This window comes from Cynocephalus volans, chromosome 10 (assembly GCF_027409185.1).
Source record: "Cynocephalus volans isolate mCynVol1 chromosome 10, mCynVol1.pri, whole genome shotgun sequence".
NCBI lineage: Eukaryota > Metazoa > Chordata > Mammalia > Dermoptera > Cynocephalidae > Cynocephalus > Cynocephalus volans.
This window is the reverse complement of record NC_084469.1, coordinates 79,778,515-79,801,362: the sequence shown is the minus strand read 5'-3', so window position 1 is coordinate 79,801,362 and position 22,848 is coordinate 79,778,515. Positions and strand designations below refer to the sequence as shown.

Sequence of the window (22,848 nt, the reverse complement as noted above, 5' to 3'; positions counted from 1 at the left end):
GATGGAATAATTGGACAGCTATATGCAAAAAACTTAACTCAGATCCCTACCTCACAACATATAAAAAATTTAACTCAAAATGAATTCTAGGTCTACATGTAAAATGTAAAACTATAAAACTTCTAGAAAAACAGAAGAAAAATCTTTTGACCTTAGGTAAGTCAAAGATTTCTTAGATATGATATCAAAAAACATGATCCATAAAATAAAAAATTGGATTTCATCAAATTTAAAACTTCTGCTTTTGAAAGACATTGTTAATAAAATGAAAAGATAAGCCACACTTCCTGATTTCAAAACTTACTACAAGGCTACAGTAATCAAAACAGTGTGGTACCGGCATAAAGACAGACATATAGAACTTGGAAGATGAGCACCCCCTCATGGCAGGAGAGAGATGGAGATGTTTCCCAGTTCCATTGGGGTCAGCCCTACATAATTCCTGCTGTCCGAAAAAGTTCATTGCACCTGAGAAATTTGTTCCCAATGTTGCATTTTGCATTGAAAATGTAAAGGAGACTGGAAATGCATTTGACAAGCTCTTCCGTTCAGAACAGCAGGCTTACATCTTGCATGTGTTGAATACAGCATCAAATAAAGAACTTGAAATTTCCAAACTGCTTCATAGAAGAAAGGCCATCAATATTGTAGAGTACAGAGAAAAGTTTGGGCCATTTGGAGAGTTTAATGAGTGTTCCCTTGTTCCAGTATGAAACTACCATTAGAATCTATAACTCGGTTCTTTGTCCAGAGACTGGAAGGAAAAAAAGAAGGTCATAGGGAAACCGGCTCTTGGGAAAGCTTATCAAATCAGACATAGAAAGAGACTTCAGGCAGTTAATAGTATCCTATCTATTGTTTTTTTTTATTTCAAGAATTGCCTGGGCTCACCTTGATTGTAAATTGGCCAGGCTGGACTGATCATTGGAGATTAATGAGCAGAATCTGCTCATCATTTGGCCTATTTAGGAGAGATTTCTTCAGTCATCCTAACGATGCATACAGCAGATTTCTATGTTTGGAAGAAACTGGACTTTCCATTCTGAACTCATCTCTGTTTCTTATACCGTTATATTTTCATGTCATGGAAGCCATGCCTAGGATGGCCAGCACCAGATGCTGAGCATGAATGCAGTGGGAAAGCACTTTGAACATGACGAGGAGAGACTCTTGGACTAGTGGAAAAGAACTAGCAAAGCAGTTCCTCTCCAAGTCTGTTCTGAAGGTAGAGCCTTGGGTGTTCTTCCCAGCAGGTAAAGCAGTCTGCTATGGACAGATGTTTTCCTCTACTGAATCACACATCATGAAAGAGTTATATGATCATCATTACAAGCTGTTGCCTTCTATGAATTAGCAGTTTTTCACACTGACCTTTAGAATTCTGAGGTTAATGTACTTGCTCTAATGTTATATTAATTTATATTTATTAGCTCTAAATTTGTAAAACCAACTATTTTGAACATCCATGTTAATGGAGAAGAAAACACATTTTGAGTGTATTTGGATCTTTAAAGTCAGACTTTCAGCTATTGAATGGTTTACATAAATATAAGCCAAGACCAAATCAATAAATATTTTGAGATTCTGTGCCTTTCATGTTTTAGTGGTAAACAATAAGATTTCCTCCAAACAGCCAAAACAAGGAACAATGTTATCTCCCTTTAAAAGCAAATAGCATCTATACTAAGGATTTGCATTATTATCATATTGTTAAAATAAGGAATAATGATTTTTCTGTGTGATGCTCATTAATGAAGAATGAAGCTAAAGACAATTGATAACACACACACACAAACACACACAAAGACAGACATATAGATCAATGAAATAGAATGGCAAGCCTAGAAATAAACCCTGCCATGTGTGAGCGAATGATTATCAACAAGGGTGTTAAGACCACTCAATGGGGAAAAGACATAAATGATGCTGGGCAAACTGGATATCCACATGCAAAAGAATGAAGTTGGACCCTTACATAGCACCACATACAAAAATTAACTCAAAATGGATCAAAGACCTGAATGTAAGAGCTAAAACTGTAAAAACTCTTAGAAAACATAGGGGAAAAGCTTATGGACATTGGATTTGGCAATGATTTCTTGTATATAATACCAAAAGCACAGTCAACAAAAGAAAAAATAGATAAATTGGACTTTGTTAAAATTTAAAACGTGTCAAAGGACAGTATCAGCAGAATAAAGAGTCAACCAACAAAAATCAGAGAAGACATTTTCAAATCATATATATGATAAAAGATTACTATCCAGAACATCAAAAAGCATTTGTCCTTTTGTGTCTGATTTATTTCATGTAGCGTAATGTTTTCAAGATTCAGCCATATTGTAGCATGTGTCAGAATTTCATTCCTTTTCAAGGCTGAGTAACATTCCACTGTATGTAAATTAGCATTGCAGCTTCTTGATGGAGCAACATTCTCGGTCAAGTTTGTGGTCAGGGAAGCTAGAACAACGAGACTATAAACTCCTTGAGGATGGAGATGGTGCTTACCTTGTTCACTGTACGACTCCCGTGCCCAGCACTGGCATAGGGTAGGTGCCCAGTACATTGGGAGAGAGACAACGTAGTGCTCTTTGATTTGTAGACTTTCTAGGAATTCCCACTTCAATATTGGTGCATTCTTCCATGTTTCCTGCAAGTAGAGGCCACAGAAGGTGAGGGTCCCCCTGAAGGCATTTGACATCATCTTGGAAAGACATACTGGATGAGCCTGATGGACTCCAATTTACTTTCATTTAGTCACCACTCTAAGCAAGATGAGGCTGGGAAAGATAGATGATGAAGACAAAAGGAACACCAGGGATAGGATGAGAAGGAAAAGTGGACTACTAGACCCTTTTTTTTGGCAGGTGTCTATGAAATGCACATGGTACTGGATTTTGAAGAATGTTTCCTGCTCATCATCTGTTCATTAGGGGTGGCTGCATTCTTTCCTCATCTCCCTCTTTCTCTCTCTCTTGCTCTGAGTTTAGTCTTCCTTCTTCCCTTCTTTTCAGGGATTCAGGTGAGAAAGTGTAACTGTGGCTACCCATGTCAGAGCCAAAGAGAACAGGATCAGTACACACTTTGGAGACACCATTTCAGACCTGGGCAAACACAGATGACTAGCCAGGCCTGGGTTCCTTCCTGCCAGGAGTGCTGGGGACTGAACCAGTGTGCAGCGGCTTCCCCAAGTCATGTTTACACTGTCACGCTGTGCAAATTGGAGAGTTTGTTTCCAGGAACATCTGGGAGGACCAGCTGGACACGTGTTTCCCTTCTCACTAATTTCGGCTCCTAATTAATCGTGCAAGACCCAAACCAAATAAGCAGGAACTGGGACTGAAAATAATCATTAGGCCCCCCAAACATACACACATTTTAATGAGAACTTGGCCCAGGTGATTGGGCTTCACTTGGCTCAGCACTGTGGGTCTAAAGGAGGAGACAGATATCTGTCCTGTTCTGGGCATCACAGACACTAATGGACAGGGGGACCTGGGACTGACTTCTTAATAATTCATAAAAAATGTGTGTCCCTCAGGTCAAGTGTGTTGTAGACCTTAGAGTCTGATGGTCTGAGTTCAAACCCTCCCTGTAGTACTAGCTGCTGGTCACCTCTCAGACTCAGTTTTCTCAGCTGTAAAGTAGAAATATAATATTATGTCTTACAAGATTATTGTGAGAATTAAATGAGGTAATTTATTTAAGGTGCTTAGCTCTGTACCCAGCACACTGTAAATTCAATAAATGGTAACCATTATTGTCACTGATGCTACCGATTATTATTCTTATTAATAATCTTCTCTGATTATTATTATTATTATTAGTCACATAAAAAAAGAAAATAGAAGAAATGTCAGGAAGGAATGGGGACTGTATTAACAAAACCCCAAACATATTTCCGTGACTCAGCTCATGGAAATAAAAATCCATTCCTTGCTCTTTCTTGTTATTAGTCTTGGTTCATAAGAGCCCAGCTGAGTGCGTAATTGTGGTCATCTGACTCACAACACATCTTGCTTTTTTGAATCCAATAGCATCCTGGGTTCATGTCCCTCTTTGAGCTTAACGGTACCAGAAAAAGAGGTATCGATGCGTCCACGTGGGCAAGAGGCATCCTGGTCAGAGAGAAGCAGAGCGTTGGATGGTTGGGAGCTCCACCATGCCGGAGGAGTAGAGTCTGGAAAATGCCAGATTTTACAGCCTGATCGCATGCTGAGGACAAGGCTTCCTGCTTCGAGGAAAAACAGAGTTAAAAAGATTTATTGAAAGTATTCCAAGGGCGTCTTGAACATCAAACAGCTGTGAAAGGGGCTGGCGGTTGAAGTAGGTTTTAACATCTGAAAGCCACGGCTTGCTCTCTTCTGCTGCATATGGTTTACAGGAAAATATGTTTGGGGGTTTATGGATTCTGTCCCCCTTCCCTTTATCCCCCCAAAGAAGACCTTTGAAAATGGGATTAGCAATGTGTGTTTGGAACAAAATATGGGTAAAGGCATGTCTGATTATGTCATTCTGCCTGTTAGAAACTGCTCCTGAGATAAAACACTAGCTCCCTGCCCCCGGCCGAGGCCCTGGGAAATTGGCCCCCGTTTGCCCTGGCGGCTGCTCTTCCCATCCCACTCCTTTCCCAACCCCTCTCTGCCTTCACCCAACTCCTTCCTGTTCCTGGAAGTCTGCATACTCCTCCTGACTCCTGACCAATGCTCTTTTCTTCTGCACCTGCCCAGGCCTGGCCTAAGGCTCCTCATCCCTCAGGTTTCAGTGTTAATATCATTTCCTGCAGGACGTCATTCTTGAACCTGAGTTTGGTTGGTTTCCTCTCCTTCTATCCTCCCACCACACCTGGTACCTCTTCTAGACCGGCAGCACCATGTTTTATTGCAATTGCTTCTTTCATTGTTTGCCTCACTTGATAGACACAGGAGGAGGTGGACAAGGGCCACATGAGTGTAGGTATCTTTGACTTGATGTCTGGGACAGTTGCTGGCACTCCATAGCTAGACACATTCAGTGAGTGTGTGGGCCACAAATGAACATCCAGCCTGATATGCCTGCTTCAAGCCTTGACACTGAGGCAGATCACAGGCCTCTTGTTCAGGGTGACCCAGTGCAAGTTCTTCACTATGGTTGCAGGACCACCCTGCACACCTTGCTCTGTCTTTCTGTTTGAAAGCCCCTCTCCACTCCTTCTGCCATTATGCCTTTGCTTTGCCCTCTGATTTCATAAGTCAGTTATCTTCCTATCAGCGTCCTTAGATCCTCTCTATCCTGGCCTATAACCTTGAGTCACCTCAAGTAAGGTTCCACCTGGCTTGCCTCAGAGTCCTCCTACCAGATTTCTCTGAGGGAAAAGAGCAGGAGTTTGATGAGTCCCCCACCCCTACCCCACCCATGGATGAAGAACATTTTCTCTGCTTCTCCTTTCCTAGGCATTAGGCTGCCTCTCCCATAGGTAGACTCTAGGATGCCATCTTGTATTAGAAGGAAAAGCAATCAATGCGTAAGCTTTAGGAATGATGTATCAGAGCATGAAGTCTGCTCACATCCAGGTAGCAGTGCAGAAGATTTCATGAAAAAAACCTATATGGAATTTTTTCTGGCAAACCAGGGAGATAAATCTGGCAATGTAAGTTATTGTGCTTCTAGCTGTTAATAACAGAAACCCCAATTCAGGGTGGCATAAGCAATAAAAGGTACTTATTAAATCCTATGATTGGAAACTGTAGATGTAGGTTTCAGGTAAAGCAACATCCTGTGGCTCAATAATGTTAAAGACCCAGTTTCTTTCTTATGGCTGCAGGATGGCTTTCAGCGGCTCTCAAGGCTTCAGACTTCATCATTTACATCTTGGAAGAAGAGAGCATGCCTTGCTTCTGGCATTTCCAGAAAATGTTCTGCTCCAAGATTGGCTTAAGCAGCTTGACGCTTATGTCCAACCTTAAACCAATCCCTGTAGCCAGGGTTAGAAAATATGTTGATTGTAAAGGTCATAAGTTTTACTCCTAGATGCAGAGATGAAGTTGGTTTCTTTAGAACAACATGTATTTCCAAGTGGAAGGGGAAAGTAGGAAGTATGTTAGAGAGGCAGCCAATTTGCAACAGTGACTTGATCAGAATATATTGATGTGGGAAGCTCCCTTTGGTATGATGAATGGGGAAAATATACTTAGCTACAGCACTGGTGGCAAAATGCACACAACAGGGAACTATAAGTTGGCTTCTCCCTGGAGCAATGTTTGTTTCCTGGTGGAGTTTATTTGGTTGGTAGTTTGCCATCTCTCCCTGCCAGCACTTGGGCAGGTACATTGTTGGGCTGAGAATAGATGCTTGCAGGTGACTGGAGTGCACTAGGTTGGAAGAGCTGGACTCCAGAACTAAGACTTGGTGCTTTGCTACTCCTGCGGCCAGTTCCCATAGTCCCTCTGGCAGGTGTGGAAGCATGAATCTCTCCCATTACATTTCCTTGTAATCTGGACATTAATCCAAGCTCAGCAAGTGTAATATTAAGCCACCCAATGGACCTATAACAGGCCTTCTTGTCGTCACAGATTACAGTGCACAATCCAATGTAAGAGCTTGTTTACTTATATGCAATACACAGGTTTTGCTTGGTTCCATGTACTGTGTTACAACCACCTAGCAATTTGCATGTTCTTCCTGATTATCTGGTAATTAAACACAGTAAGTACAAACATACTGTAATTATCGTGTAACCAACCATCTGGACGAAGAGAAGGAAATAACTATGTACTTACGCTATAGCTGTATGATAATTATGACGTAATGGGATGATCAACCATGAAGGAGAAGGATTTGCAAGAGTCATGATCATGCTTTAACATGTTTCTAGCGTTAATTCTCATGTTAATTTTCTAGAAACAGCCAGAGTTGTAAGGCAGCTTGGCTGATGAATCCCATCCGGATAGAGGCATTGAAGGCATAGTTAAAGACCAACCAATAGGGAACTGACGTCTGAGCAGGAAGTAAATTTGCTCACTTATTTGTTCCTATCCGTTTACACTTCATTGGACAACACTAAGCATTTGTTTATTTGAACTGTTCTCCCATTTGCATTGGAGTCATCACTGCCTGTCAGTAAATGGTAATGTGTTTGAATTTGGTTAGCATGTTTTGTTTAACGGATCTTAGATTCTTGGTGGATGAAATAGAGTGTTTGACCACAGAAAAAAGTTTTACTGTAATGGCATTTGTATTGTTGTAAAATTGTTTGTAAAATGCACTTACTTTTTTGGATAGAACCTCAAATAATATCCTAATCAGTGAATGTGCTAAACGTTAAGCCTTAATGTACTTTAACTCTGATGCACATATATTAGGGAAAGAAAAAGGAAATAGTTTATGGTTTATCGGAGAGTGGCCAATAGCAGCAAAAAATACCTATAAATGCAATAATAACTCAGTAGGGTTATAGCATGTGAGCTCTTAGATTAGAATGTTACCAGCACAAGGTGATCATTTCACATACCACTAAGAAGGAAAAAAAAATGTCATTAAATAAATAACATGCCATGTTTTATTAGCATTAGAATTTTAAAATTAAATGTATTGAAACAGCTTGTGTACATGTTTTTAGACATGGATTTTAATAATATATTCCCCTTGTGCAAACATAAAGGAGAAATAAATTGATCAGGTTTTCCTAAAACATCTTTGTATTGAGTCCACTTTTTTCTAATTGCTTTTTGACTCCGAGTTTTCGATGTCTGTGCTCTTCATATGGTATTGCCCCTGTGCACACTGGTGACTCAGCATTTCCCAAAAGGGTGCTCGGCTATTGTCTCTGGCATTTTTTTCCCAGGCGACTGAATCCGTCCCTCAAATTATACAGCATTATTTGTAGCTTAATCATTTGTGATGGTTTTAAAATGGTATTCACTATTTTCATTAAATAAGATTTTGAAAGTTTTCCCTTTGCAAATATTTATATAAATATGACATGAATATTTATATGAGTCAAAGGAATCTAGTAGAACAAAGTAGTCTTTTTGGGGGTCACAATTACTCAAGTTAACATTCCTTCAATATGAGTCAGGAAAGAGAATCTTCATTAAAGTGGATTATAAGTTAACAAAGTATTACAAAATATATGGGATTTGCATTTTAAGTATTTTCTATTAATCTTCATAATTTTTCTTAGTGTCATTCTTTTAGAACTTGTTTATAGCTTATTATTGGTCCCAATAACTGAATAACTATATTTCTGTTAAATTTTTGTAGAGACAAAAATCCTTACCAAGGCTAGCTAAGCTTCTCTCCATCACCCTGAATGAGTGAGATTTGGTTTTCCTTCCCTTCTCTCCATGTAAACTGGGCAAGAGTATCCCAAAGTCTTCCCAGAAATATATTAGCATAAATTAGTGAAAATGAAGGATGAAGATCACATGTACCTATAAAGTCAGGACTTTTCGGTTAAAAGTTTGAAATTAACTAAAGAAAGATTAACAACAGCAAAACAAACCCCCACATTTATTGAAGCAATAGGACATAGTGGAAATGTGTTGGTCGCTTTCAAGACATCTATCCCTTGCCTCCTACTCCTACCAAAAGTGCCTGATTGTCCTTTGGGGAATGCTTCTTTCTTCCATCTCCAATCAGATGGTGTGGGAGGAATAGACCCCACCCCCTGCTTCAAGGGAGAGTCCTGATTGGTTCAGTATGTCTTATCTCCTTGTCCACAGTGATGGTTTCAGAGATGGGCACATGGTCTAGTTTGGGCCAATGAGAGTAAATCCCAGGACATGTGCAAGGCCAACTGTAAGAGATTCTCTCTTGCTCTGGATGACGTGGGTTATGGTGTGAGGTCTACAACTGCTGCAGTCATTTTGCTACCACCAAAAAAAAAAAAAAAAATCTTAGAGCTACAAAGGAATCTGTGGTCCCTGAGAATTCTATATCACAAAAGGCAAAAGAGAGAGAGAAACTGAGTCTTTGGCCATATTATTTCAGTCAACAAATCTGCCCTATTTAAAGACAGAATTACCTCTGGACTTTTCAGTGACATGAATGACATTCAGTAACATCTTTATTATATAAGGTCACTTGAGATAAGCTTTCTTTCACTTATAGCAAAACATAAAACAAAACCAAAAAGTTTAGTCTCTTTATTTTTTAAACATTTTGTTTACTTTTAACTTATTTTTAAGATTTTTTACTTAAAAAAATTTAAATTTACATGTATCTATATATGTATAATTATATATAATATATTGCTTTATTCATTTACTTAAAACTTTGAAAAATTTAAATATATATTTAACGGAATGCAAGGACAGGGATGTAGTAGGGTCCTAGGAAGTTGCTGGAAACAGGAATTTAGAAGCTCCAGAACACTCTGGTCCTTGCGCTGCTGCTTCTGTGTGTGGACTTCATTGCTCTCCCTTCTCACACTGACATTGTCTGGTCCACATATGGTTACTCAGTCACTGTCTATCAATAGCAGTTCTAAATTCCCAGGAGGGAGATGCTAATTGGACCAGCTTAGGTCAGGGGTCAACCTTTGATCCCACATCTCTGGCCAGAATTTCAGGGTCACAAGGCACAAAGTTGACATCCAGTGAACCCCTGAGGGTGAGAAGGCAGTTCTGAGAGGAAGAGGTGGGCAGTGTGTTGGAAGATGCTTGGGCACCCCAGAAAGTGTCCTCTCTCAGTGGCCTCGGGAAGTCCCTCCTACCTTAGAACTACTGTTTCCTCTTGTAAAATGGGGCTACTTAACCAAAGGTTGTGCAGTGGAAACTGAGAGAAGGAAGGAAACAGCCGCTGTGTGGGGAGATGGGGATCATTTCGGCAGTTCTCTTGTATTCTCAGCAGTGCTGAGCACACCACAGGGGTTCAACAGTACCTTACTTGTGAGTGTTTAGCTTTATGAACAACTCACGATTTGATGGCAGTGTTCAGTATACTGCACTTTCGTGTCCCCGAATGTGAAAGTTCCTCACCTGTGAGGTGGGTCTCAACACCCATTTTACAGATGGAGAAACTAGAAGTGGCTCATCCTAAGCCACGTCAAAGTGTGTGCATCACCTGGGAATCTTCTAGAAGCGAATCAGAACTTCTCAATCAGAAACTCTGAGGTGGGGCCCTGTCATCTGCATGTTGATAGCCCTCCAGGTGGTTCTGATGCCCACCCCAGGCCCTGTGCCTCACAAAGAAGCCCGCTCTTCCCAACTGTTTGGCAGGGCTAGTTCCCACCATGTTTTTGCAATCTCAGAGGAAAGGATGATCGGTGACCACAGCCTGTCTGTGGCTTCCAGTGTGTGCTTGAGACTCCACTGGGCACTGCAGAAGGGAGGTTTTAGCTGAAGATATCAGGTTGCTTGATTTTTATTTACCAACAATACCTTAAAAGCCCCTTGATATCAGCTCTGGTTTCCTCTCTCTCTGGTGGGCTTTCTCTAGGCAGGGACTAGGCTACACTTGCCAAATTTTTCTGTGTCCTCACACATCTTTGTGTTTGTTCTAATGAAGTAAACATATTGCTGTCTTGAGCTTCTTGTTTTCGTTCTCCTCCTCCACCACTTCTTCTCATTGCTCGCTCTTCCCCGGGGAGCCCAGGCAGGAGGAGTAGGTGAAGCAGACATTCTAGGGTCCTTTGTGACAGCCTTGGCTGGGTATGATCTGTTAGCATCTTGGTAAAGGGTGGGGGTATACCCATTGATGCCAGCTGCAGAGTTCTAACACCAATCTGGCCTGGTCAGGGTGGAAGAGGCTTCTGTCTGAGGTCAGTAATTTAAAAGAATTAAAACTCATGTCTTTCCAGAACTTTGAGAAATGCTTCTGCCCTGCATTACTGTATCAGGAAAGGTTCTTAATGGCAAGTAACAGAAACAGTCTCTGGCTGACTTAAGCAGAAAAGAAGTAAATTCAAGAGTATGGGTGGCTTACCATATCCCTAGGAGAGCAGGACAGCCAGGCTCAGAGGCCAAACAGCCAGGGGACTGTCCCAGTCATCTCATAGGAAGGTTGGTGAGGGCACTAATGCCACCACTTCTATGCACCACTATGTTGACACTGCTGGGGTGACCCCACCAGCTGCTCTTCTAGCCTCTGCCACAGCTGCTCCAGAGATGAGTTCTTGCTGCAAAGGCCACCACTGTCCCAAGAATGCTGCCCAATCCCATCCTTTTTGTATTGCAGGGATCTGATTAATAATATGGGGTCAATGTTTCTGATTGGTGGAACAAAGGTTACATGCCTCTGCCCCAGCTGCAAGGGATCCTGGGAGGGTGAATATCTGCCATTTTTATCCTCTGCTGAAGGGGGTGGACTTTGCTCTTCCATGACCCAGAAAGTGGGCAATTTCCTCCAAATAAGAAAGAAGTTAAACTAGGGAACCAAAAGAATAACTATCAATTAAAAATAATAATCACAAAAGCTAATAATTCTCTTCTTAAGTGCTGAGTGTGATTATAATTCACATATATTGGATACTGCAAAAGCAGTATTAAGGGGGAAATTTATTGCATTAAATGCTCACCTCAGAAGAATGGAAAGATGGCAAGTGAACAACCTAACACTTAACCTTAAAGATCTAGATAAACAAGAACAATCCAAACCTAAAGTTAGCAGACGGAAAGAAATCATTAAGATCAGAGCAGAACTTAATGAAATTGAAACCCAAAAAACAATACAAAAGATCAACGAATCAAAAAGTTGGTTTTTTGAAAAGATAAATAAAATTGACAAACCATTAGCATGGCTAACAAAAAAAAGAAGAGAGAAGATTCAAATAACAAAAATTAGAAATGAAAAAGGTGATATTACAACTGATTCATCTGAAATACAAGGAATCATTTGAGACTGCTATAAACAACTATATGCCAACAAGTCTCAAAATCTGGAGGAAATGGATAAATTTCTGGACACACACAAGCTCCCAAAACTGAGCCATGAAGATGTAGAAAATCTGAACAGACCAATAACAATAAAGGAGATTGAAGCTGTTATCAGAAGGCTCCCAACAAAGAAAAGCCCAGGACCAGATGGATTCACAGCAGAATTTTACCAAACCTTCAAAGAGGAATTGACACCGATTCTTTACAAACTATTCCAAAAGATTGAAACAGACGCAAATCTCCCAAACTCATTCTATGAAGCAAACATCATCCTGATACCAAAACCAGGTAAAGATATAACCAAAAAAGAAAACTACAGGCCGATATCCTTGATGAATATAGATGCAAAAATCCTCACTAAAATACTAGCAAACAGAATACAGCAACACATACGTAAAATTATTCAGCACGATCAAGTGGGATTCATCCCAGGGAGGCAAGGTTGGTTCAACATACGCAAATAGATAAATGTGATACACCATATTAATAAAGTCAAACACAAGGACCATATGATCGTCTCTATAGATGCTGAAAAAGCATTTGATAAAATTCAACACTCATTCATGACAAAGACCCTCTATAAGTTAGGTATAGATGGAAAGTATCTCATCATAATTAAAGCCATATATGACAAACCCACTGCCAATATCATCTTGAATGGGGAAAAACTGAAAGTTTTTCCTTTAAAAACAAGAACTAGCGAAGGATGCCCACTCTCACCACTCCTATTCAACAAAGTGTTGGAAGTACTAGCCAGAGCTATCAGAGAAGAGAAGGAAATAAAGGGCATTCAGATTGGAAAAGATGAAGTCAAACTGTCCCTGTTTGCAGATGACATGATCCTATATATCGAACAGCCTAAAGCCTCTACAAAAAAATTCTTGGAGGTGATAAATGATTTCAGCACAGTAGCAGGACACAAAATCAACACACAAAAATCAGTAGCATTTCTTTTCTCCAACAGTGAACATGCAGAAGGAGAAATCAAGAAAGCCTGCCCATTTACAATAGCCACCAAAAAAATAAAATACTTAGGAATTGAGTTAACCAAGGAGGTGAAAAATCTCTATAATGAGAACTACAAACCACTGCTGAGAGAAATTAGAGAGGATACAAGAAGATGGAAAGATATCCCATGCTCTTGGATTGGAAGAATCAACATAGTGAAAATGTCCATACTACCCAAAGTGATATACAAATTTAATGCAATCCCCATCAAAATTCCAATGACATTTTTCTCAGAAATGGAAAGAACTATCCGGACATTTATATGGACTAACAAAAGACCACGCATAGCCAAAGCAATGCTGAGCAAAAAAAATAAAGCTGGAGGCATAACACTACCTGACTTTAAGCTATACTACAAAGCTATAATAACCAAAACAGTATGGTACTGGCATAAAAACAGACACACTGATCAATGGAATAGAAGAGAGAATCCAGAAATCAACCCACACACCTGCAGCCATCTGATCTTTGACAAAGGCACCAAGCCTGTACACTGGGGAAGAGACTGCTACTTTAGCAAATGGTGCTGGGAGAACTGGATATCAATATGCAGGAGAATGAAACTAGACCCATACCTTTCACCATACAGTACAGTCAACTCAAAATGGATTAAAGAATTAAATATATACCCTGAAACAATAAAACTTCTTAAAGAAAACATAGGAGAGACACTTCAGGAAATAGGACTGGACACAGACTTCATGAATATGACCCCAAAAGCACGGGCAACCAAAGGAAAAATAAACAAATGGGGTTATATCAAACTAAAGAGCTTCTGCCCAGCAAAAGAAACAATTAACAGAGTTAAAAGACAACCAACAGAGTGGGAGAAAATATTTGCAAAATATACATCTGACAAAGGATTAATATCCAGAATATACAAGGAACTCAAACAACTTTACAAGAAAAAAACAAGCAACCCAATTAAAAAATGGGCAAAAGAGCTAAGTAGGCATTTCTCTAAGGAAGATATACAAATGGCCAACAGACATATGAAAAAATGCTCAACATCACTCAGCATCCGGGAAATGCAAATCAAAACCACACTGAGATACCATCTAACCCCAGTTAGGATGGCTAAAATCCAAAAGACTCTGAACGATAAATGCTGGCGAGGTTGCAGAGAAAAAGGAACTCTCATCCATTGTTGGTGGGACTGCAAAATGGTGCAGCCTCTATGGAAAATGGTATGGAGGTTCCTCAAACAATTGCAGATAGATCTACCATACGACCCAGCTATCCCACTGTTGGGAATATACCCAGAGGAATGGAAATCATCAAGCTGAAGGTATACCTGTTCCCCAATGTTCATTGCAGCACTCTTTACAATAGCCAAGAGTTGGAACCAGCCCAAATGTCCATCATTGGATGAGTGGATACAGAAAATGTGGTATATCTACACAATGGAATACTACTCAGCTATAAAAATGAATGAAATACTGCCATTTGCAACAAGATGGATGGACCTTGAGAGAATTATATTAAGTGAAACAAGTCAGGCACAGAAAGAGAAATACCACATGTTCTCACTTATTGGTGGGAGCTAAAAATAAATAAATAAATTCACACACACACACACACACACACACACACACACACACACACACAAACCGGGGGGGTGGGGGGTGGGAAGAAGACATAACAACTACAATTCCTTGAAACTGATATGACAAGCAAACAGAAAGGACATTGTTGGGTGGGAGGGGGGAGAGGGAGGAGGGAGGGAGGTTTCGGTAATGGGCAACATTAATCAACCACATTGTATATCGACTAAATAAAATTAAAACACACACACACACACACACACACAAAAGGTGATATGTTAGATGTGATGCAGGTGATTCTGTAGTTATATATATTTCCACAACATACTTATAAGTTGTAATTATGTATGTTTTTTTCTTTTCTTTTTAAAACTGATCTGCCAAAATATGGATAAGAAACTGCTTTTGGGGATGGAGAGGGGAATGGCGGAAGAGAAAAGGAAACACTTAAGGAATCTTACTGAACAATATATAAACCCTTGAAATTAAAGAAAAAGTATTCTGGGTACACTTAGATTGTAAAATGATTCTAAGCTATTGTAGCTCTTACTCATAAATGGAATTTTAAAATCTTAAATCTTAATTTAGAAACTTTAGTTCTTTTACATTCTCAAAGCCCAAATTTACCTGGAAAGCTATCTTATCTCAGACATGCATATTTTATTTTGCTCACTGTAAGTGCATTTACTTTGGAAAAAAAATAATAATTCACATATATTACCTATTTAATCTTCAAAGCAATTCTATGAGGTGGATACTGCTGTTACCACCTCCATATTAACAGATGAGGAAACTGAGGCCCAGAGAATTGAGAGACTCATCCAAGATCCTGTAGCTCCACCAGCCTGCCGTTGGTGGCCTTTGATTTCACCTCGACCCTTGTATGCAATTCTATTAGAAGGGAGTGGGATAACATCAGCCCTGTCCTCCCCATAGGATGGAAAAAGGCCTAACCTCTGTTGACAGCAGGCATCCCTAATCCACCAGGCTGCACTTTCCTACTGAGCTTAAGCATGGCTTCAGATTCCTCCTTAACACAAGTGATTTTGGCAGCCACTTCCAGCTGACCAGAATTGGCACACGAGATGCAAATGCTTTCCGCTCCCTGATCTATATGGTTTGCATGGGTTCCAAGTGTCATGAGTTGGAGATGCCTTTTTAGGGAATCAAAGTAGCAGGCAGGTTGCTCTTTTTCTTTTTCCTGAGTACCTATAAAACATGGTTACAAAGGAGTGTGGTCATAGTAGCTTCTCTCTTACAATTTAATTTTGTTAGCATTTATTCCACATTTAACATAATTTGAGGTTGCTTATAATAAAATGCACACAGTTTTTAACTGGACATTTAAAAATCATATTAAACTATGAGAAATGGAAGAAGAGAGAAGATTTTGCCAAGAATTGTATGCAGTATAGTTACAATGCTTTAAAATTAAATTCATCTCTTAGTTTCCCGGCAGCCATGCAATAAAAAGCAAAAAAATGTGTTGTATGAATTCTCCTTGCCTGATAAGAGATCCAGGGTAGAGTATAAACTACTGGCTTGTGGGAGAATCTGGCCTCAAGTTTGCTTTGTTTAACTGTACACAGTTTAAAATCAGGGGAGCTCACTTGAAAATCCAGCCTCACTTTAAAGATGATATGTCCACCACATGCTCATCTCTCTCAAGTTCATCAAGCAGCAGAGCTGAGTAGTGGTTGCCCCTGTAGACCAGCAGGCAGGCTCCTGTTTGCCACATTCTTCTCCATTCTCAGTTGTTTATTTCCTTTACTGCTGCCTGGCTCCTGAAGGTACCTGAGAGAGATGTGTGGTCTAGTTGAGGATATAAAATGTACTCAGGGTCTTTGTTTTATTCCACATGTTGAAGCCAGAATGATCCTGTTAACTAGTACATCAGATCATGTCACTCCTCTGCTTACGGTCCTCCAGGGGCCCCACCACCCTCTGAGTAAACATCAAAGCCAGCAGGCCCCTGATCTTCACCCACTCCCTGCCCCCTCAGACACTGTCTTGGACTCTGTTGCTTTTGCTCACTGCTCCGGCCTTGTTGGCTTTTTCTGTGCTTCAAACCCACCAAGCGTGCGCCTGCTGCCAGGCCTTAGCACCTGCTTTGCCCTCTGCCTGGAACATCCTTCCCCTAGCCCAGGCTTCTGCTCCATGGTCAGCTTATCCTCGAGGCCTCCCCTGACCCCTGCAGATAAAGCAGCATCTCCGCCCACACTCCCTACCTCTTCAACCTGCTTCACTTTTCTTCGTTATTATCTGACCTATTTCTGTGATTATGTACTTGCTTATTTCCTGGTTTTATATCTGGCAGTGTAAATTCTCTGGGGAGTGGGATTGGGGGTGGAGGGTGGGCTCTCCCTTTGTTTGCTGCTGTATACCCAGTACTAGAGCAGTGCCTGGCACATGGGAGACACTGAACATGGGGTATGAATGCCTAAAAGTTTATGATCGGTCAACATTCATGTGTGAGATGCACATACATAACCTTCCCAAATAAAGATATCTTTATATAAATATGAAGATTAGAGGTACAAAGATGCATTGTTTTATCTTGGGCTGTAAAGATACAATGCTATAAAGATAGCTATATTTATATCTATAGTGTCTCCAGATTAAAGGCCAAACAATGACCAATAGTCACAGAAGGCAAAGACAATGGGAAAGCTGTTTACAGTTTCTTGGCCAGGCAAACTGTTTCTGTGAGCTCCTTTTCTTTGTAATTGCCATTAACCCTTTGTGTGATTGTTTGACTCTGTCTTGAAATAGCACCAGTTGGCCAATTCTTCTGTATCTGACAGGTTACAGTCCAAACGTGAGTGCTCAGATTTGCAAACAGACCTTTCAATTGGAGGGGTCACCAGGATTGGATTCAAGCAGCCTCTCTCCTCTCCACAGCAGCACCCCTGCCCGGCACACTGGGTGAGGACAATCCAGGCTGCATGTGCCTGGCCTTATCCCATCTGAATTCCCCACGAACATTCTGTGTGTCCATCCCACGGGTCTCTGTGGCCCTCAGCCCATGCCATGCCTCTGTCCTCTAGCTCACATGAACAGGAGCCCTCCTGGGCCCACAAAGCAGGGCTGGCACTGCCTGCGGCTCTGGGGAGAAGTCACTGCCGTCAGGACACACAGTCTGATCTCAGCCCACTTTCCCTGCCAGGAGAAGCCTTTTCATTCCCAGCATCCAAGCGTGGGCATAGTTCAGACACTTCAGCTCCCAGTTGTGGAGGAAATGAGTGGAAAGGGGACCTCATCCAGGCCTGGAGAGCTGCATTGGCCAACCCACCTAGCATGTGGGGACAACTGTGTCGGCCTCTGTGCCCCCTGAAGCTTGCCTTCCATTCTGCAAGCTCCTTGTCCTTTCCCACCATCTGCCAGGACCCTCCCAGGGCAGCCCCACTCTCCCCCACCTTCCAGCCCCTCACTCCCTCTCTGGCAAAGGCCAGAAAAAGACCGAGGAAGGGTTTCCAGCTTAAACCCCCCAACTTAGAGGCCTCCCTTCACTGCCAAGAAGTTTGGGGTGTCCTTGGTGGCGGGGGGCTCATATCATTCCCAAACCCCACAAGATCCTTCTGCCAGGGGAAAGTTCTTCTTCCTCCCTCAGCCACTTCCGGAGGCGAGCTTCAGGAGAAAAGGAAAGCAGATGTCAGCCTGTGACACAGAGTAATCGATTTGCTCAGTGCTTGTATTTTCCTACCAATTTTGTATTTTTCAAAAAGGACAATAAAACAATTGTACTCTCGGCTAATTAATGACAAGCTGGTAAAAGCATCTCCTCATTGTTCCATTTATTTCTCCATTTCTCCCAGTTAACAGCCCTGTCTCTGAAATGAATCAATGTCGTTTACACAATGCTGTCACCCATTGTTCCTTTATCATCCTCCATTTTCATAAATCGGGGTGTTAATCCCTTAATGGCTTTTCTCAGTGCTTGGAGGGGGAAAAAAAAAAAAAAAAGAAGGAAAGAAAAAAACCCAGCTCCTGCTCAATCTTAATCCACCAGTAGACAATGCATGTTTACACAGGCAGTCCTGCAACGTATTTACTCAAAAAAGCAGGTCTGGTTGGGGATTTAGCCCCTTCTGTTTGTTGGCTAAACAGGAGGGCCCCCTGGGGATCTGCTCCTTCCCCAGGTAGGATCCGCCCAGCCCCCTCCCCAGTCTCTCTACTGGACTCTTGGACGAGGCCTCCCACCTTTGCCCTGATGGCCTGGAAAGGCCTTGATGCCAGGTGGGGGACAGGATGGGAGAAGATGGGGTGGGGACTTCCTGTCCTTTCTGGGCTTCCCACTCCACAATTCCAGCACCTTCTCACTCACCTCCCAGGAGAGCAGTGGTTCATAAAATGGGATTCCTGGACCAGCAGTGTCAGTGTCACCTAGGTACTTGTTAAAAATGCAGATCATCAGCCCATTCCAGAACTACTGAATCTGAAACTCTGGGGGAGGGTCCAGCAATCTGTATTTTAACAAGCCCTCCAGGTGATTTCTGATGCACTCTGAAATTTGGGAACTACCCTACTAGGGGGTTTAATTCTAAGGTTAAAAAGTAAATGCTTGAGAATAAAGCTCATTTTATTTAATGAATATCAGCTGACTTCTGGTCTCTGTTTGATAAGACTCTGGGCATTGAATCTGAACATTGATCTGGTGCCTGCCTCCCAGTTTACTGAGCAGGCCACTCCTGGGCTAGACCCTTGCCCTGGCCTACTCTTCACTCTCAGGCTCCTGCACAAGGAGTGGCACAAAGTGGTAGATAATATTATTATAATTATTGTTATTACCTGGAACTGGGGCATCAGGGATCTCCTTATAATCAGCCTAGTGCTTGAGTGGTGGCCTAGACAAAAGGTCATCCCCACAACAGTCTGGGAGATAAGAACCAAGTGCATCTAGGGCTACTGAGGCAGTCAGGGTGGGGAGGGAACGAAGAGCCCTACCTCAGCCTCTTGCACAGGAACCTGAGTTTCACCATAATCTCATGTTCTGTCACTCAGTACACATATCCTGCCTGAGATCTTGCTCTGGACCAGGCCATGTGCAAGCTGTTGGAGGCTCAGAGTTAAGTCAGAAAGTTTCCACTCACAAGGAGCTCACAGTTCAGTGCATGCACAAATAACTTGGACAAACAACATGCAAAGTCCCCTGGAAAGTGTTGTAATTGGTCTTCTGAAATGGCACAAAGAAGGCAAGATCACCCCAGTGCAGGTGGTAGTGGTGTGGTGTTGATGGTTGTGGTGATGATGGTAATGATGGTGGTGGAGGTGAAAGTGGTGATGGTGGTGATGGTAGTGATGATGGCGGTGGTGATGGTGAAGGTGGTGATGGTGATGATGGTGGTGGTGGTGGTGGTACTGGTGGTGATGATGGCGGTAGTGGTGGTGATGATGGCGGTAGTGGTGGTAGTGGTAGATGAGGAGATGGTGGCAGAGTTCTCCAGGTGGACTTGGGCAAAAAGAGAACATTCAGGACAGAATAAGCAGCTTATGCAAAATACAAAGGTTTGAACAGTGTAAACTTCTGCTGAAGGACTTTGATGAGGGAGTGGTCATGATGAAAGTGTGAGTTTGTGAAAGTTCCAGGGCTATACCTCAATAGCTCAGCCTTTGGTGTGAAATCCAAGGACTTAGAACAACTGGAAAAAGCATACGGATTTTAGATTTATGGGTTAGAATCTAACTCATATTAACTAAAGCCATAAAAGAAATTTATTGACTCCTATACCTGCACAGTTCAAAAGTGTTCAAAAGGTTTCAGGCATAGCTGGATCCAGAAGCTCAGGTAATGTCAGAATACTATATGTTGGCCCTGCTTTCTTCTTTGTGGGTTTTGATTTCACATAAATTCTCCCCAGTTGATAGTAAAGAGAGCCACTGGCAACTTTAAGTTTATCAAATCTTTACCTAGGCATTCTGGAGAAAAGTGAGCATTTTTCTCCAGCAGTTTCAGAAAAAGTCCTGGGAAGACTCTCATTGACCCGGTTTGCATTGCATGCCCATCTCAGAATCAATCACGTTGGCTCAGGTCAGACGTGGGCCATATGATCACTCCTAGACAGGGAGAGGATGGACAGAGGGCGCTGGTGAACCTAATTTGAATGGCATGGGTTGAGAGTGGAAGAGGATGATTTCCAGAGGAATTTTGCAATGCTTTCCCAGACAATGCAGCAATGGATATGGCCCACCAAGGAAAAAAGAGTGACTTGAGGAAGGAGCTAGGGATAGTTGAGTGACAATAATTGAATTGTTACTAAAATTATGTATGTCCATATATATATATATAGGAAAAAGGATAATCACCGAAAGGTTGGAATTGACTGTCGGTGGTGGGATCATGGGTAATTTGTATCTCCTTTTCTTTTAGCTGGGTGACAAGAAAGCAGAGACAGAGACAGACAGACCTGCATTTGAATCCTGTTTCTCCTGCTTCAAAGTAGAGGACTTGAGTTGAGCGCCTTAGCCCTTTGGAGCTTCAGAGTTGGCAGCTATAAAATAGGTCTCCTCAGCCTTCCTAATGTTCACTGATTGGCATAGAGTGGCAGACGTTATTACTCTTATTGCCTCTATCAGCTGGCTTAGAATGAACAGGTGTAACTTCGATGAGAACTAAAGCCCCAAATTGCTTAGTATGCCATTGTCTTCACTAGCATAACTCTACTAGTCCAGCAATTCTCTTGTCCACAGTTAACTTCATTGTTCTTTACAGGAATGTCCTGAAAGACCCATCTGTTCTTCAGGAGAAAGCACCCTACACTTATTACACTCTAAGACTCTTTAAAACACTCCTCTCCAAAACCTCACCTTGCTGTTTGCACCAATACTAAACTGTCATCCCCTGATCCTTACCCAACTCTAACCAACTCACCCTTCTTGCCACGTTGAAAATCATCCTTAAACCAGACTTCTGAATTTCAGTATAAATGACCTTACCCTTCCTCCTTTAAGATGCAACCAAAGCTCTGTTGAGGTTGTATCTCCTTCATTGCAGTGACCTATTGACTCAACTTTGCCTGGTCAACAGGTTGTTAATGATATTTGGGGAGCCAGCATCCAACATATATGATAAAAAGCTATAGAACTGTATAACTATGTTTTTGCATGACCTTATTCAGAGAGTCCATGAAGGCTTCTATGCCCACAGGAAATTTCACCCTTGCTGCTTTAGGAAATGGAAACTGCTGGAATTAGTTGGAAACACACTGTCTGGGAGTCCCAAGACCATTTTATAATCTTTATTGTAGCTTTAAATTATCTATTTGCTTGTGATCATTTATTTAGTGTCTTTCTCCCTGCCAAAACTATAACTCCATGAAGGCAAATACTGTGTCTTGGTCATCATTTGTCTCTAGCTTCTAGAAAAGTGCCTGTCATGTGGTAAATTCAGTGTTTGTTGAATGAATGAATGAGTAAATAAGTAGAAGAAGGCCTCTGGATTACAGTTGTGGTTCTGCTACTAATTTGCTGTTTGCCTTTAGGCAAGTATGTTCTCTTTCTAGTCCTCAGTTTCCCCACATCTACAATACTCGGTGAAATGACTCCTGGAATTCCACATCTATGTTTGTAGGTAGTTATGATTCCAAAGAGAGCAGCAGCATCTTGAGCTTCGAAGGAAGCTGAGTGCAGCGGCTGATAAGTGCCCTTCTGGAGCCCTGAGGCTGGCAGCTCCAGGATTCATGGCAATTAATTCCAATTCTCAGGTTGTCCCCTTCCCAATCCCTGAGACTTGGCAGAATGGGAGAAGGCTGGGATGTTTCTATTTATCAGCCCCAGGAGAGTAAAGAGTGTCCTCTCCTGCTTTCCCGACTTCCCCTTGGGGTATGTGTGGGTGGGTGCAAACTCCACGAATGGTCCTCAGTGGCAGGTGGTAGTGGGAGCCCTTCGCCCCCTTGCCTTTTTTCCTGTCTTGTCAGCTGTCCTCCCCAATCCCCAGCACAGTCTGCTTTCTGGAAAGGAATTCTATCGGCCACTTAGACCTCCCTGGGATTTCACTTTCTATTCTCCCTGCCAGAAACATTTATCATTATGATCTCACCTTATGAAACACAAGGCTGGGCCCTGTCCTAACCCTATAGGTGATTCCTGACTTATCTGCTGTGTGACCTTGGGCACATTATGTAACCTCTCTATTGCTTAATTTCCTCATCTGCAAAATGAACATAATGCTAGTAGCTAGCTGCCCCTGTGGGTTGTTGACAGGCTAAATGAGCTAGTAGAGTGAAACACTAGGACAGAGCCTGGTGCACAGCATGTACTTCACAGCCATTAGCTAGTGTCATCATCCCATAAAGTGCCTGGTACATGCCTGACTCGAAGCGGAGGCTCTGTGGTGGAATACTACTCAGCAAGAAACAAAGGGGTGAACTGTAGATATAGGCAAGGACTTAGATGTATCTCAAAGGCACTATGCTGAGTGAAAGAGGCATCTCAAAAGAAGGTCA

At 41.8% G+C, this 22,848-nt stretch overlaps 1 pseudogene; it reads left to right on the top strand.

Moving 5' to 3' along the window:
- Positions 1–383: 383 nt before the first annotated feature.
- LOC134387454 (transcription elongation factor, mitochondrial-like) lies at positions 384–1,377 on the top strand (annotated as a pseudogene).
- Positions 1,378–22,848: the final 21,471 nt, after the last annotated feature.